Consider the following 18662-nt stretch of genomic DNA (forward strand, 5'->3'; position numbering starts at 1 on the left):
AAAATTCTTCAAATGTAATTGTTTTCTGAGCTCTGTGACTTAGTGCAAAAACACCTGTTAATAGTAACTGTGATACTTGGGAAACGCACATTAAAAAATGTCAGTGCATGGAGAACTGCTAACAACAACTAAATATCTTAAATCAGTTTTTATTTCACTCATTTGATCATCTACCTGATAGGTTTTATACAAATATTATGGAATTTGTCAACTCCACACATACAAGGTCAGAACATTATGTTTAGTAATTATAAAATCAGCTTTCCATAAAAGCACATTGTGTTTCTTAAAGCTGCACCCCCCCACCCCTGACAATGTCTACTTAAATGAATTCTTGGAAAAAAATATATATATAGTTTTAAAATTGTTTAAGTGTAATTTTTTCCAGTGGTAATTCAATTTTTCTGATCTAAACTTCAGATTTTCTATCAGTTGTGCAGTTTAAAGCTCTCGCCATTGTTTTAAGTCCCACGTCGTAGGTTACTCCCTGACTGAGAAAGCAGCTGGGTGACCTGTTACCAAACCCCTGCCAATGCCTATCATGAGCCAGTCCCTGGGAGCCTCTTCATCCTGTAGGAATATATCTCTCCCTTATCATGACTCGCTCAGACAGCCAAACTAACTATGCAGGAACCTACCATTTGGAGAACAAGAAAGGTAACATGCATCCTATAATTGGCTCGAATTAACTAACTGGACAGCAGTGAGTTTAAACTGAGCAGAGTCATCTTCAAAGTTGATTGTCATGGGTTTAAATTTCCATCTAACAATTGCAATAAAACGTGGAAGAAAATTTTCAGTAGTTTTTCAGAAGCATGATAATATAAATACTGTAAGAAGAATGGAGAAATGCATCATGGCTGGAGTCTAGTCATCCAATCATGTTTACAAATGACCTTTAATGAGGCGATTGAGAAAGAAGAGGTTGATGTTAAGGAATTGTCTTTTACAACCCAACCTCTACCTCCTGTTTGGTTGAACTTCCTGCCGCATTTCTGGCCTGAATGCTTTACATTTGGTGATTACCGCTAATTGTCCCAAATGCAATGACAAATTTACTTGCCAAAAGAAGTACCAATGCCTAGAACTTTAGGTTATGTGTTTCACCACCCCAGACTAGGACTGTGAATGCACACCTTGCATCCCTTAAGCAACTATTGCAACAGATTACAATACAAAACCTACATAGGCACGTGGCCACTAATCTGAGAATATGCTAATCTTGATTTAGCCAGTACCTAAAATGGCAACCATTTGTATCTCAATCTTGATACCTGATTCTACTAACCAACATGGGAGAGTGCTTTCATCTCAGTTATCCAAAATATTTCTTTAATATTAATCCTACTAACTGGTTAATTCTGCTCAATATCAGCTGTGGGTGGGGGAGGGATATCAAATCTGAATGAGTCTAAACACCCTCCTCTGAGTTGCGGAATGTGGTACCTTGGAATGATTCAGTAAAATGCTTTTATGGATTGAATGAGAATTTTCTCTTTTACCTAATGGTTATTTGCCTTACTGAAAAGATTACCTAAGCCAAAGAAAACAACACTGCAGAATCTACACAACCCATTGGATAGAACAGCCATGATGGAGACAGAGAGCTTTTTTGTATATGTTTCCCCACATTGTTAACTTCTTACAAATTGAATGAAAAGAATAAATGATAATCAAGGCTAATTGGTGTAGGTTTATAAACTAAACTGCTGCAGGGCACCTTGTGGAAGCTATCACTTGAATTGCAAGTGTGTCACGAGAATGCATGGGTCAAATCAGCAACAAAAGATATGCTATAATTTTAACCTGGTTATGGGAGCATCCGTAAGTTCTATGGGAGGATGGCATTTGAGCTTTTTCCTGATATTTTCCCTCTTATGTATTATGAAAATTCTATATTTTTCTTTGCAAACAATACTGATTTGGAAACATAAAAGAACTTCAAATCAATTCAGTAATGATGGGATAATGACACTGAAATTCCTTGGGGGTACCGAGCAGTCTCTTACTGTAACTCCAAAAGGAGACTGACGGAGCGCCCAAGTAAATGGTGGAGGCTGGTTGTGCTGGACCCCGGCCATTACTGAGAGTTTCCTGGCACTCTTGTAAGGGGTAGAACCTTCTTCTGGCCTTTGAAAGGCAAATGACGGTAAGGGGGCAGAGCCTGGGCAGGAACTGCCTATGCCAGGAGTTCCGCTCCTTAGGCTGGACTGAGACCTGCTGTATTAGTGGAGGTCGGCACACCGAGTGAAATGTAGTGTACCAGCCTCCTTAGGGGCCTGAGGGGACCATGACTGGGGTGGAGGGTGGTGGTGGTGGGGTGGGGGGGGGGGCGGCGGTGAGGGGGTGGCTGGGCACCCCTGGAATTGGCAGGCAGAGGCCGAAGTTTCTTGGCGAGTGGGGTAGGTGGGCAGCAGACATGCACACAAAGTGGTGCCCGTACTTGACTGCCTTGTGCTAATTAGGTGCTTTCCGATTGCTCTTGCAAACTCCAGCAGGGTCAATGCTGTTGGCAACTGGCGTGCGCAATCCTGCCGTTACCATTGGGATCGGGGCCCGAGGAATTTCAGGCTGAATATGCCTATCTAGACCCTCTGTTTGCTACAGGGTTTCTGTGTGTTCTCACTTGCCATGTTGTCTTCTATCTGAGACACAGATTGAGTAAGATATTTCCCTTCTGGCTCTTTCAACTCTCTCCCATCTTTGTGAAGTTGCTCTGATGGTTTTCACTCTTTGTTGATGCCTATTTTTTCAATTAACAACATATAATTCTGTCCTTTTTCCCCGAATGATCTCACTTTTTAAAGTCTGGTCTTATTCATTTTCCCTCTTATTTCTGTTTTCTCCACTTGCGCTCTCTCTCACTTTTATGATGTCTGCCTGCATCTTATTCTCCCTCAGGTATTGAAAGTCCATCTCCACCTATCAGTTCGCAACACAAGCTGGCAAAATCTCACCAATAAGTAGTTCTTTTCACAAATCAGAAGACATTAACAGCTCATTACTTTTTTGAAACGTTGTAAGCATTTCACAATATTTCAGTCAGTTTGTGAGTTTGTCAGGTATACTACAGCGCATTACAAAAGCATGTTCAGGATATTATCCCTCCCTTGCATACACTGTGTACATAGGAAAATTATGATAATTTTTGATTATCCTTTACTGAAGCATGTACATTTTGCAGGAATAATATGTAAAATTTCCATCTTATTACATCTGTTCAACTCTTGGATTGGATCATAGGATTGAGCAGGAATTATACTTTTAATTTAATAAATCTGCTGTTAAGTCTATATTGTTCTAATGTAAAAAAAGAAAGACTTGCATTTATACAGCACCTTTCATGGCATCAGGACGTCCAAATGCATTTCACAGTGTAGTCACTGTTGTAATGTAGGTAACGCAGCAGCAAGATCCCACAAACAGCAAAGAGCAGATATTCTGTATTTTGTGGCATTGGTTGAAGGATAAATATTGGCCTGGATGCCGGGAAGAACTCCCCTGCTATTCTTCAAAATGGTGCCATGGGAACTTTTACATCCACCTGAGAGGGCAGGTTTAACATCTCATCCGAAAGATGGCACCTCCCTCTGTAGTGCATTGGAGTGTCAGCCTAGATTATGTGTGCAAATCTTTGGGGTGGGACTTGAACCCACAAACTTCTGACTCAGAGGTGAGAGAGCTACCACTGAACCACGGCTGACCATATCGTGGACTGTATTAGCATCTATAAAATTCTTAACCTCGTGAAATGTCACCATGGTTGAATTTCTTACATATTTTGATTTAAATCAAACACCCTTTTCAGCTGGAAAATTTATGAAATGTATGAAACATTTTCAAGGGAAAAATCAGCAGGCAGCATAGCATGTTAAAGTACTTCAAAGTAAAATAAGGAAGCATTGGGTACAGGACTACACAGTACTGCAGCTTACATAGTCTGAGCTGTTCACTATGTTCTCCCACCTCATTTCTTAACTTTTCACAAAAATCTGTTTTAAATTTACACTCCGCTGACTTAATTCAATAAAATAATGTGTGGATGTTTTTTTTTCCCGATGATTTATGGTATTAAAAATATGAGGGCAATTTTGTGGGCAAAACCTCATGTGAGCATGTACAATGTACAGACCTTGCGGGCTAGCAAATTCAGCCAGCTAAAGAACACTGCAAGAGACCAGCAAGTATGAACATTGCCTGGAGTCACTAATTAACCAGTTAGGTAGGTTTAGTAACTAACTGCTGATTAACCAGTTAGGCAGGTTTACTGGCTAACCGCTGATTAACCGGTTAGGTAGGTTCAACGGCTAACTGCTGATTAACCGGTTAGGTAGGTTCAACGGCTAACCGCTGATTAACCAGTTAGGTAGGTTCAACAGCTAACCGCTGATTAACCGGTTAGGCAGGTTTACTGGCTAACTGCTGATTAACCAGTTAGGCAGGTTCAACGGCTAACTGCTGATTAACCGGTTAGGTAGGTTCAACAGCTAACCGCTGATTAACCGGTTAAGCAGGTTTACTGGCTAACTGCTGATTAACCGGTTAGGTAGGTTCAATGGCTAACTGCTGATTAACCGGTTAGGTAGGTTCAACAGCTAACTGCTGATTAACCGGTTAGGTAGGTTCAACAGTTAGCTAATAAAGGACATAACCCATTTGCCCACCATGAATAACATGTTGAACTTCAATTCTCAAAAAACACAGGTGTACAGGATATACCAGGAGAAATGGAAGGAACACTTTAGGTCATAATTAGAACATTTTAATAAGTCCCAGGCCAGGGCAGTCTACATGTTTGACTGAGGTGAAGCTGTTGAGCTCATCTCCAATTCTGCAGTCTCTTGCCAATGCATTCGGCCAATGCCGTCCTGTCTAATATTGGTTCACATCAATTTCTGGTGCTTGGTTCCACATAGTGTTGGGACAGCTGCAAGGTCAGGGCAACAGTATTAGCTGATGCAATCTCCTGTGTTAAGTCCAACGATTATCTTCGTAGATAGGATCTTATCAAAGCTTAAGAATTGTGACCACTATTTTTCTACATTCTGATGCTAATCAAAATCAGGAGTCGTCATACCCCAGGCTGTGCTGGCTACCTAGAATGCTTCATGTATTTTCTGAACAAATACTTTTTATCCTTGACTATTTGCCAGTCCAACCTGAAGTCCTCTCTCTTGCCTGCCATTCATCAGATGTACATAGGAGACTCCCTCTCAGATGCCCTGTGCGTACCAGTAAAATGATACAACTCCTTTCTTTCCAGTTCTCACAGTAAGTGACAATCTCAGTGTGCTATTGGAAGGAACAGCACCGGAAGATCTGCCTTGCAGTACTAGTCACTGAATCTCTATCATTTAGCGAATTACAGCAGAGGGCAGCAGAAATATTTTGCTGACTTACACCGTGCAGCTGGGATGGAGACTGAGTGGAGCCTTGAATGGGTGACATGGTATGATAGGGACCCATAGCTGTTGCGTCATGGAGATCAGAGATAATCACTGTAGAAAGTGAGGATCACAATGGATGGGAGGGAATGCCTGATTTTCCTTCCCAGCCCTCCTAGGTTATGCTGGTCAACTGGCATTACCAGTGAGGAAATTCAGATTCCCCCATCTCTTGGACACTGCTCAATGAAGAAGACCTGTTCCATACTAGAAATGTATTCGGGCTGTTAGTCCTCTACAAGAAAATGACTGGAGTAGTATCAAAGAGTTGCCAATGCTTAATTCAGACCTTAATATTAATGCCAGGAACACAAGAAATGCTGCAGCTGCACCTGAACATTCTGAATCAATCCAAGAAATCTACACAACTCTTCATACACCACCATTCCTGCCTCTGGAACTCCCTTGCAGAAAGCTTTGTTGCTCAAAATATTCTTTTGCATACAAAAGTTCAAATGCTGAATTAATCAAGACTTGCTATGCCAGTGCAGTTTCTTCAGAGTCTTTCTGTGCCCCAGCAACCATTTGGGTTGGTCTTTTTCCTTGTTATAGCTGCCTATTGCTGCATGCTGTGGCTATGCTGCCAGTATGGAAAGATAACTTTTTTTAAATACAAAATCTAGAACAACTGAGCGTGGCTGCATTGACATTGTGTTAATGAAAAGTCCTTACAGTTGAAACAAATGCTGATTCAAATCTGCATTTTGAACTCAAAACTTGCTGTTTATTGTTTTGAGTAAGTATATTGTTACACTATTTAGCCCAAATCATTTGGAGAATTAACATTTCAGAATGTGAGATGCATCCAATATGTTTATTCTGAACTTCTTCAGATGAAGAAACCACTTGAAAGCACTGCTATAGTTGAAAGTTTGGTACTGTTCCAGTAATATATGAACCAGACCATGTAGAACTGGTGTACTGTGACTGTCCAAATTGACAAGTGAGCAATAAACTACTGATTGGTTGTCAATGGAAAAACTACGCTCAAGCTACTATCCAGAGCTGTGAATCTAACACCTCTGGACCACCCTAATAAATATCTGGTTTCAATCTCACCGCACCAAACAGTTTAAAAATCTGTAGTCAGCAAACTTGAAAACAAGATCATAAAAGTGCAATGAATGCATTTCAAATCCAACCGATTTTGGAAAATTAAAACTAACTCAGACAATTACATATATAACCAGTTGAATGAGTCTCTTCATAATTTCATCAGAGTACCACGTGCAAGCTGACATTGGTGCATTCTGGAAGTTGTAGTTGTTTGCTGGTTGAGCCTCCACATTCAAGCAAACTCGAGGAGCTGAGCACAAACTCCATGGCTGCAAATGGGCTCAAGCCCCAGGTCCCATTAAAACATGCAGGCCTGAAAGAGGGGGGACTCTTTGGAAGCATTTTGAATATGCACTGGATAAAGTTAGAATAGCAGGGGCTTAGTGGAAGAAACTGGTTTTCAGACACTTGATTTTATGGTGGCGGCTGGGTTTCGACTAGTAGCTTCTCTCAATCTCTAGTGAAGTGGTTTTCAATCAATTTACCTTTTAGTCATTTAAATATTTGATCAAATCAGCATGGTTAATTTAACAGATGGTGGCTATTTAAGCTAATTATGAAAGTGTAATGTACACTTTTGAGGTGTAGCAGATTACACCCAAGACTTCATCATATTTAAGAAAGAAAAACTTGCATTTATATAGCATCTTTCATGATCTCAGGACGTTTCAAAGCATTGTACAAGCCAACAAAGTACTTTTGAAGTGTAGTCACATGTTGTAATGGAGGAAACATTTAAATTTGTAGATCGCATGTTGCATTGCCTGTGGATAGTCTAGGACCTGGAGTGCAGTTTCCGATGTTTATTATGTTCCTGCAGCAGCCGAAGTGAGACACTGATTTGCCCATCAGTACAATACAGCTAATTTACTAAAGCAATATTTCACATGACATAATTTACTGATAGTGAAAGATACAGGGCCTCACAGATATAATGTTTGTAATACTATTTACCTACCACTTTACAAAACTTGTTTAAGATGCAAGTAACTTTTTTCCATTTGGTGACTGATATTTGCTGTTTTGGGAATGGTAGCTTTGGGGAAAAAAAATATGATTTTGATTGGTTATTGGGTGTTAATTCACAGCATTCTCCATCTGTTCAGTTAGTGGAACTGGGTTTTACCTGCTTCATACTTAGCCAATGAGGTACTTGAGCCAATCAGCATGGTTTAACCTTTTCATAATTTCATGTGCATGATGCTTTTGAGAGGTGTGACATTTCAGTTCCACAGAAGACTTTTAACTATATAGATGTAGTTAACCTAATTATTAACCATCTGCTATATATTTTAAATGCCAATATTTATTGCTTTTGGTTTTACACTGACCTTTATTTCTACGATTTTCAATGGAAATGATAATGGACTGCAATTGCTTCATCGTGTACAGTATTGATTGAGATTGGTGGTGCAGTTCTGGTAGTTCAAGAGTCCTGGGCTTCAATGGAACGTCGTCGATGGTGGTTATCAAGCTGGAATATGGGATTAGAGTAGACAGGGCTGATGGCCGGCGCGGACATGATGGGCCGAAGGGCCTCTATCCGTGCTGTATAACTCTATGACTCTATGACTCTACCCAAAAATCCACGGGACCATTTATGCCACGTTGCATCTTGAAGGTGGCTCTTCCACCTGACAATTGAACATAGCACCGACCTCACTGTAAATTGCGAGCTCAGCTCCATTGGCATTGGCTGAGCACTGCTCTTGTGTAAAATGGGAGTAATTCCTACATTACAACAGTGACTACACTTCAAAAGTACTTTATTGAGCTGCAAAGCGCTTTGGGATGTCCTGAGGATGTGAAAGGCGCTATATAAATGCAAGTTCGTTCTTTCTTTACTGTGCTGAGGAAATAGAAGTTGCAGGTACGGGCCTTTTTAAAATCCTGGAATGCCTGAAGATTTCAGCAGCAGGCTGGGGTTGCAGCAGGTAAGTCGTGAATATACTGCCAGACTGAGTTCACTGTTAGATATATGTAACAGATGGCTCATGTGAGATTTTGTAGTACATTTAAAGCATGTTTTAAGTTTTCAAAACATTTGGCTGTAAACCACTAACACTTTTCACTTCTATTGATTTCCTTTCAAAAAAAAACTTTTTCAGCAACATCCACCTGTAAAAAGAATGAAAAACTTGTATTTATTTAGCACCTTCCATGACCTCAGGACATCCCAAAGTGCTTTACAACCAATTAAGTACTTTTGAAGTGTAGTCACTGTTGTAATGTAGGAAACGTAGTAGCCAATTTGCACACAGCAAGGTCCCACAAACAGTAATGAAACGAATGACCAGATAATCTGTTGACTGGGACTACATGCAAAGCACTGAGTCAACTTCACTAAAACAAAATACTGCGGATGCTGGAAATCTGTAATATAAACAGAAAATGCTGGAAACACTCAGCAGGTCAGGCAGCATCTGTGGAGAGAGAAACAGAGTTAATGTTTCAGGTCAATGACCTTTCATTTATAGAAGGTTGGTTAACAGCTTTTACAATCCTGCATCTAAGAGAAAAGCTGAGCTGATGGTTACCCATCCAAATAGGCTAAGCAGAAAATTGTTTCTTTTTAACTGCAGGTCTCACTTGTTGGGTGAGATCCTAAAAAATAGTGTCAGAGGCAAGGGATGTATTGTAGCCCAGTAGTATCTAAGATTGGTTCTATGCTCTTAATCCATATACTGCTACTGGGACTATGGAATTGCAGGCTCTCTGGGCCTGTGGATCACACACCCATTGCAAAAACAGCCTGATTTTAATTTCTCTTGAAACAAATGGAAATGAAAATCGTGTGGGTTGTATAACAGGCGGGCAGTCCACTCCACTAGTTTAATGTCCAAGAGGTGAAAGTGAAAATTAGCACTTTCTTTGCTCACGTTGCAACAGTGAAGTAAACACTAATATTACAGTAATAAAGCCATTCAGAATACCAAGATTACCTTCAAGGTTTTAAAATGAACCCTTTAGTACAAAAAAATAAATACAATTTTACATTAAAAATAAACTTTGTCTTTTTTCTTCCCATCATTTCTTCTCCATTCCTACCTTTACTTCATTTCTATCTCATAAAACTTGATTTCTGTAATTATTTTTCCAGCGTCTTCAGTCCAATTGTCCATTTTGGATATGAGAACCATGTCCAAGAGGTTTGCCTTTAACAGACTGCAAACTATCGCCAAACACTCCTTTTTCCAGCCTATTACGGCCTGGAGGTTTAAAGATTCATGTGGTTATGTCTCCGATTTAACCAGTTCAATCTTTGATGATGTTGCTTGGCAAGTTATCGCAACAGTATCCCAGGCCGTGTCTCCTTGCAAATACAAGATAACTCATCAGAGGCATAGGGAAAGTTAAGCAAATGTTTCTGAGCTGGATCGCATTATGGATATAGTCAGACCACTACACTGCACTAACTGTACAAAGCACTAGCTCCCTTGGCAATGTGGGAACTTGACCTGTGGCGTGCAGCTGGTCAGATGTGACAGATATATTTTACTGTGTTACCTTGATATTCTTTAGTTTTTGCTTGATTATATTTTGGGATCAGTAGAAATGTCATAGTTTTTCTTCTTGGAGATTTGATTTGCGGGGTGATGATCCAAGTTGCAATTGTTAAAATGCTCTAAGAGCTATCCTACGACTAATGACTCATAATTACTGCTCAAGCATATAGCATTTTGTAAATTGGTTTCTTAAATTACTGCTGCAGTAAGTTAAGAGACTTACTGGAGGGAGGTAGAGGGGAGAAAAAGAATGGTGACTCAAACCAAATTATATTTTTTGTATTTTACATTTTAGGGTTTTTTCCTTTTTTCCCAATATGAGCTGGCAAAGACTCAATGCACCAAATGGCCTCCTTCTGTGCAGCAAACTTTTATGGTTCAACTTAATTTTACGAGTCTAAGTTTATATATTGTGAATTATTTTAGTCATGGTGGCCACTAAAGTTAGACATATACGATGAGCAGCAGTGTGATGAGTAATTAGAATATTGCAACTAAGATTTTGTTCATGTACGCCTAATTAAATTGGAGCAGTGATCTTGCATATCAGGTCCACGGTAGTCCATCTGAATGGAATGATATATAACTTATCATACTTGGAATTAGACTTGGAAAGTTTAGTTTCTGAAATTTGTGGATTTCCTTGGCATTACTTGCGGTGAGTTGGATGATGTGCTGTTTTGTGCTGGAGTACAATGTCAGGTGGCACACAATGTCTTGCAGTATGATTGAACTTCCATGGGCTTTGCTCATGGGCAAAAAAAGAAATTGAGGGATGTATTTTCCACTCCTGGAAGCCACATATTGAGGTTTGAACTCACTAAAATCACACAAAAGCCCACTGGTCAGGGACTGGCTCACATCTTTCCTCAAAGGCAATCTATGTTCAGATCTTACACTTTCCAAATTTAAAAGAAAGCAGATTTCTGAAAAGCAATGTTTTCTGCAGACATTTGAGAGTGTCTCAAAAATCCTGCTAAGTTGTGGAGGAGTCCATTACCCACGCCTACCACTAAACTGAGCTGCAGTCCAGGATGGAGCATTTGGCAACTACAGAGCCATCTGCAGCACATCTGGACCATTCAGCTCCCCCATCCACTCAAATGATAGTAGATGTGCCAGAAAGCAGGCAGGAACAGCCAATACTGCAACTGCATACATAATGGAACCAGATGCATGGTCATCTCATGATGCAGACTCCCACTGAAACCCAATAGACAACTACCTCACTTATGGCTTGCCACCGGGAGAGGATCTGGAAGGAGCACTAAATGAGGTGCTGGAAAGAACGTGCATTATATAGAGCACAAGTCACTCAGGGTGTCACCAAGGGGGAAGCACAGACTAAACACACTAGGCACATTTTTTTGCAAATTATTGAAGTCTTTACACGTTTGTTATGTTTAAATTGTATGTCTTACATGTGTGTAGATGATAGCAGAAACAATTTTTAAAAGGTATTTAGAGCAATTCCATTCAGTTCCTTGTCTGCCTTTGTTATTGGTAGCTGTTTGCTCATTCTGAATTGGTGGTTTTGGAAAATTATAATTGGTAGTTTTTATTCCCACATGTTACTTGCTCATTGGTACATTCCTGAATTGTGTTCCATGAATATGTGACATCTGGGGGACACACATTGCACATTAGGTGGGAGCATGGACATGTCATGTGATTGGGGGCCTGTATGCTTGGTTTAGATATAGGGGTCAACTATAATTCTAGGTTTCTGAAAGAGGCGCCTGAAGAAAAAAGTTAGTAAAGGTATTGAAAGCAATGAAAAAGAAATGGACAGGTACGGTATTCATGCGAAATATGTAACTTTTAACATTTTTATTATGTGACAAACTTTATTTTGCGCCTGTGATTTTTGAGTTTGTGGCTGATAGGTTTTTGAAAGAAGATTTGATTGAGTTTTTTTTACACAGTGGTCATAGTTACAGAGCTGTGTTTTTAAAATTTTATTTCAGCGAATGAAGAGGTGTGACACAGAAAGTGTGATGATGACACACTGGCAATACACACAGTGAGACATTTTTAAAATAATACTTGGGGATCTCCCATCATATTGCTCAACATAAAATAGACATTATGCTCTTGCAAGAGCATGGTACAGTATGGAAGTGGGGGAAAGGTGTGCACCTCCAGTGAAAATAAGAACTTGCATTTATAAAGCATCTTTAATGTAGTAAAACACCCTAAGGCACTTCACAGGAGTGCTTTCAGACAAAATTTGACACTGAAACAAGTAAAGATATTAGGGCAGTTGAGATGGGTTTTAAGGAGTGACTTAAAAGAGGAGAGAGAGGCGGAGTGGCTTAGGGATGGAATTACAGGGCTTAGAGCCTACACAGATGTAAGAAAAGCACTATACAAGCTTTCTACATTATTGTAAACCTCGTGTTAATGTAAAATATACATGTTAGTTTAGCTGCGAACAAAGGGCTTGCTGTCAATCCAAACAAGCTTTTTATGACCTTGTGAAAGAGATGGCCTCTTTAGGATGGCACCAGATGCTCATTAGCCAAAAGGGGAGTCATCTGGAGTTTTATTATGCTTGGTATGAAGATAAGGTCTATGGACATTTTGGAGGCCACTAATCATTAGGGAGCTGTTGGTACCAAAATGTTGCATTCTTAAGGGAGATGACTGATAGCAGCCTTGAGGTTGATTGATGGAAAGCTCATAACAGAGCTAATTGTGTTTAAAACGTTATATAAGTTGGGTGCTTTTTGGTAACTAATCAGAACGTTCTCAGGGACACCTCTGGACTGCCCAACAATTAGGACTCTGGAGGTCCTTGTTACAACCTGATAAAGTTGATCATGTATCGATCTCATCAGCATGCTTGATTGTACTCTTGTATTTTAACCTCTTTGTTACTTGTTATAACTTCTTAACAAAGTAATTCTACTTCGGAACGAACCACCTTGCGACCTTTTGATTAAGGACTCGAACAGTAAAAGTAGAAGCATTTTTACTTACAACAGCTAAGGGCACGCCCGCCATTGGTGGGGTGAAGGAAATCTGGGATGCCCAAGAGGCCAGAATTTGAGGAGCGCAGAGATCTCAGGATTGTAGGAAAGAAGTGCCTAAACCCTCTGCCCAGAGACAGTGAAAGGAAGTGTTTTATTTGAATGGCTCCTGGAAAATAAAGAATTACTGTTTCCCTTACTCACTAGCTGCATAAACAAATCTTTATGTAAATAAAGTAAAGATGAAAAGTGCTGGAAATACACAGCAGGTCAGTCAGCATCAGTAAAGGGAAAAGGGCAGGTTAACATTTTGGGGGTGAAACATCATCAGAACTGAAATCTAAAATAAGGGCAAGAATTTGAATAAGTTTGGAAAAAAAATAGAGAGCGAAAAAGCAAACTGGGAAAAACAACTGATACACCAATCATAGAGGGATAATGGGTAGATTGCAAATTGTACAGAAAACTTGGCAATGGAAAGGCATTAAAAGAACAAAAGAATGGACAATTAGATGAGGCTGGAAAGGCATAGGAGAGTAGCCACAAACACAGAGTGATAAATGGGGAGGGGAGGAAGAAGAGAGAAGAAATTACAAATGCAGGAGGTCTGAAATGAAAACAGAAAATGCTGTCAAAACATTGGGTCTGCTTGTCCAGAAAAGGGAAAAGGAACGAAGTAACACCATGGGCACAAATCACTCCATCACTGCATTCTGATGAAGGCTCTGCACCTAAAACATCAACCCACCTTCTCTCCCTGTATAACAACACATCCATCCCACATCGCCAGGACCCACTGCTGTGAAGAAAATGGAAGATATAACTAAGGTCTGAAGTTACTGTTAAGATTAGAGGGTTACAGAGTGATCAGGAGAAAGATGAGACACCATCCCTGAACCTTGCCTTGAGCCTGGTTGGAACTCTTTTATTTATGTAAATAATGATTATTCTCAAATTCCCCGTATAACCAATACATAGCACAAGTGATTTAATCAACTCCTTCTGTATTTGCTTGTCCGTTTAAAAAAAAAATTATAATTTTCCTCTGAAAAATCTTTTAAAATTCACCTTTCATCTTGTTTTCAAATCAGCTGGAAAAACAAACAATCCCATAATTTGTATCATAACCTTAAGAAAAATATGCTTTGATTTTTGCATTGAGTAAAATAAGTAACGTTCTTGGTAAACAGTGATTGTTTTCAAGTTCTAAATGTAAGCAAAATGAAGCCTGCCTGCTGTAGTAGCCTGATGAAAGACATGAGAGTTTAATAATAGTTTGAAGTATTTAATTATTAAAATATTTTTACGTTTTTAAAAAAATATATTTTTGACACAGGAAAGATTGGTTGATTTTTTTTTGCTTTTTTTGGTAGATTTTCTTCAATTCTCATAATTACTGAGGTCTAATTTCCTGCAGCTGAAAGGATTTTGCAGAAAATTAGTTATTTCATTGGTTTAGTTTCTGCTAATTTTTATTGCTAGGCTTTTGCCACTTCTCATGGAGAAAAGTGTTGTTTTTGGTGAGTTAGAGATTATGCTGTTTTATAGCAGCAGAGATGTTATACCATGTAAAAAAAAAAGTACGACGGCCTCTGGATCGACAGTGACTGAATTAGTCAGAATGACTTTTACTGCATTGTATTCTGAGTGATTTAATGTTCAAATTGAACAATTCTGTCCATTTTTCCAGGAAAAGTGTAGATCCTTTGCATTTGAACTCATTTTTTATTTGAGAGATCTCTGCATTAAAGGTAAGATATAGACCAGTGTTAGGAAAATGAAGCAATCAGCATGAATATGATATTGCAGATGCTTACTGGCCTGTGTGTATGTTTGTAAATACTATAATATGATCATCTGGTTTGTGTAACTCAGCAAATTTGGCCACGTTTGTCCTACTTTATCTGGCAAATGTGTAAAAGTAGTATGGAAGTAATCTTTTCAAGAACATGTTTGTATCTGTAAATATGCTGGTCTTTTATAGTGCAGCCAAGCTGAGGTAGCTGCGCCAGTTATTATAACAAAGTTACACTGTTTTGGGGTTTGTATCATTGGGAAAAAATGAAAACCACTATGTTCATAATTAATTCCAAGAGTGCTGTGTAACTGGATCTGGTATGTATCTGCCATTGTACTGCTCATACTGTCAGCATGTGAAGGAACATGTTCCTGCACAGAATTATTCTTAAAGCTGCATTTTCTACAGTTATTTTTGCAAAGTTAAAATGTGTGCCAATTTATGGTATAGCGAAAGAAAAAATGCAATTGAATCAAGTTCTAATAATATATTTTAGTGTTCGCACACAAACATGTTTGCTGTCTATTTAATCTGCCTATAAAACTGTTAATCATAGCTGACTACACAATGTGATGATGTAATTGTGTCACCCATATATATGTGTAAATTAATTTTCTTAGTAATATTGATTCCCTGTATTATAATATAGTTTTCGGATCTGAGTTTTTTTTTTAGTCGATATAATTTTATTTAAAGCAGTGTTCCCTTTTTCTCCTACTCTGTGCCTGTTATCTTTTTTTCTTTATCTTTTTTCCCACCTGTCTTCCATTTGTTACTAACCTGTCTGCCTATCAGATGTTGACATTTTTGGAGTTCAGTGCTGTTCCCTCTCCTTTTTCAACGAGAGAAACTAAACACAGTAGTTCCTGTGAAAGATCCTAATCCCAGCACTGGTAACATCTGGCTGGCAGACCAGCTGTGAACAGAAGGCAAATACACATGGAATAGTGGGTTAGCTGAGGTTCGCAGATAAAGTAAAAAAAAAATAGGCCACAAATGGCCTGCAATCTGCCCTATAAAGAACTGTTGTCATAGGCTTTAATTTCCGTTGTGTGATCGCTGCATTCAGTTTACCAGTCTGTCCATAACTTCTGCGTTTGCAGCTTTTACGCTTTAATGCAGTTTATTTCTCTGGGATCATTTTACCTGTTCCATCTCCAGCTAAAGAGCAGCAATGTTCTCAGGCCCCCCCCACAGAAGCTTCCCTATAGTTCACCAGAGTGAATTCCTCCCTAGCTGCATAGTCTTCATTATTCAGCTTCTCCCTTTAGTTGCCAAGTCAGGAATGAGTTATGCCTTCTGTTGAGTACATTGTATAGCCACTGCATCTAACATCTGGACTCTTACTCCATGCCTCCTTTCACATAACAGACTTTGCCTGAAAGAGACAAACAGTTGCTTAACTAAGGTACAAGCATCTTCAGGAAAGGGAGGGAGGGTAAAGGAAGAAAATTGGAAGGAAAATAGGAGAAAAATCATACATAAGTATACAACTTCAAGAAAGGCAATGTAAATAAAATTAATACTTCTGAATGATTTCACCAGGGTTACCTAGATGGACTGCAGTGGTCTTTTCCGGTCCTTTACGTTCCTTTGATTGATGGTTTAGGGAAAAATAGACCACCCCTGGATTACTGATCACTGCTTTGGACACAGAGGTGATGAGCTCCAATTTCACTTGGTGGTTAGTTAACCATTAGAGGTTGCCTTTCAAAGGAATTTGTGACAATCTTTTAAATGGTGAAAGGCTGTAGAATATATTCATTGTACACAAATGAAAACAAATCCTTCCCAGAACGGGGGATAGTATATTCCCTCAGCCTACATGCATATCCCTCATAAAGGAGAGCTTTCACTTTTTTTCTGTATGCGTGAACGAAACAGTCTGTTCTGTCAAAAGTATTCCTGGGATTCAAACCCAGGATCGGCTCTTTATGATGCAGGTGCTTTAAGCCACCATGTCAAAAGCCAGTCCTTGAATTTAAGGGGCTAAATTTGCCAATCTAATCTACAGTTATCTTGAACTACTGGAGGTGTGCAGCTTTGAACATTGTGTGTTGGCATATTCTCTCCGCGCTAAAGGAGTGACAGTTCTTCACAATGGATTAACTCATCTTAAAACAAGCATGGAGCACTGTGGTTACTCATCAGGACCCAAGGATGCCAAATTAATACAAATGTACTTAGTGAGTATTAACTCATTCAAGAGATGGGAAAGGCAAAGCTGCTCACAGCCATTGTGTGATCTTTGGGCTGAGGAGCTGAAGTTGTAGGAACGTTGACTTTTTAAATTGCTCCCATAAGGTTGAGCTCGTGCTGCCGGAATTGAGTACTCAGGAAATTGGCTGGGGGAGGGGAGCTTGGAAGCTAAGCCCACCAATCATAATGAGCCATTCTGATTCAGCTGGAAATGTAATTGCGCTAAGTTTTAAATTTGCAAGTAGGAAAGAGCTGAAGGGGGGCAATGGCCTTGTGAATCAAAACAGTCAGTTGCTGCTCCCATTCTTAGCCCAGGTAAACTGAAACTAGTGCAGGGGGAAAATTAGATTTCATCAACACACCCTGTGGATCGTATTGCAAAGAGAGATTGGAAGCGAAGACCATCCAGGACAAAATTTTGCTGCTTTCAGCACCATCCGATGCAACCACCATTAGCTCAAGACTGGTTTTGATATTGACAGAAATACACAACAGGAGGAAGTGCAAGACCTCAACAGGTTGCAGAAAGTAGTGACAGATACTCTCAACAAGACCAAAGTCCAGCCTCATGTCTTCAGGCTGAGTCACATGCTCCATTTTTTGAGAAATAGAGCAGGTAGCTGAGATACTTCTGAGAACAAGCAGTTACCAAGATTGTGCTGCTGGAGCCAAGACAATAGCTCTTTATCACCTGCCGGTCTCTTGAGTGAATAGTGGTTGCATGCTTTCCCTTCAATTTCTTCTCACACCAAGGATTCTTCATGAGATGGGGCACAGAAAACATTGCCATTCTTGTCGGCACCCATTTCCAGAGGAATACTTGGTTTTAGTACTTTGTGTTTCAGTATCAATTGAACTTTGAACCTGCTAACTCAGGTGGAAGGACAGATGCTGCACAGCAATGGGAAGATTTCCTGTTGATCACTCATATTTTAAGAGGGCCATCTTAGTAAAGCAGGGTTTCCTCACAACACTTCTTGCATCTGGAAAAAACCTCCAGTATGAAAGCTCATAATAGTTAGTGGAAGTGCTTTCAGTGCACATGTGAGGGTAATAACTGTAAACTATTGGGGTGTGATAGTCCAGTGATGTTCTTTTAATTTTAAATGTTGTTGGACCAGGAACTTCCACTTGGCTCTTTGAGAGTTCATGTTGTTACAATTTCTGCTTGTCAATTGTTATTTAGCAGGATTGCCAATTGGGGAAAACCCTACAGATTCCAAATTTCCGAAAGACATCTGGAAAGTCAGCCTGTTGACAGAAACCTTGAATGTGGGATTGAAGTTTTTTTTTGAGCAGACTTTTATCAGTCATTTGAATATAGGGCCTTGTATGATCCCAAGTTTCTCGCACTGTTTTGGCAAAAAAAAGTTAGTGGGGTTTTTTGGCACACCGCTTAATTGCATGTAACATTGTTCACGGTCAGACGATGATCAAATTCTTTTTCTCTATTTATACTGGCGCTTGGACAGGCCTGAGAGAGAATAGCAGCAGCAAAAATATTAAAACTTATACTGGCGCCTGGATGAGCTGAGGGCACAGTAGCAGCAATAAAAGGTTCTCACTTCAACCCCAGTTTCCACATTAATAGAGGCCTCCTGCCTGGAACAGTCAGGTACTCTGGCCGCCTTTCTCAGGACTGACCCTAGATGGCAGAGGTCTGAGCGCCAGTGTAAACGGAGTGATA

General features: G+C 39.6%; 1 protein-coding gene across 3 annotated transcripts in view; it reads left to right on the forward strand.

Moving 5' to 3' along the window:
* adamtsl3 (ADAMTS-like 3) overlaps positions 1–18662 on the forward strand; it is a 481218-nt gene that overhangs the window by 270370 nt on the left and 192186 nt on the right. The gene's annotated exons all lie outside the window — the stretch shown is intronic.

This window comes from Heptranchias perlo, chromosome 34 (assembly GCF_035084215.1).
Source record: "Heptranchias perlo isolate sHepPer1 chromosome 34, sHepPer1.hap1, whole genome shotgun sequence".
Taxonomy (NCBI): Eukaryota; Metazoa; Chordata; class Chondrichthyes; order Hexanchiformes; family Hexanchidae; genus Heptranchias; species Heptranchias perlo.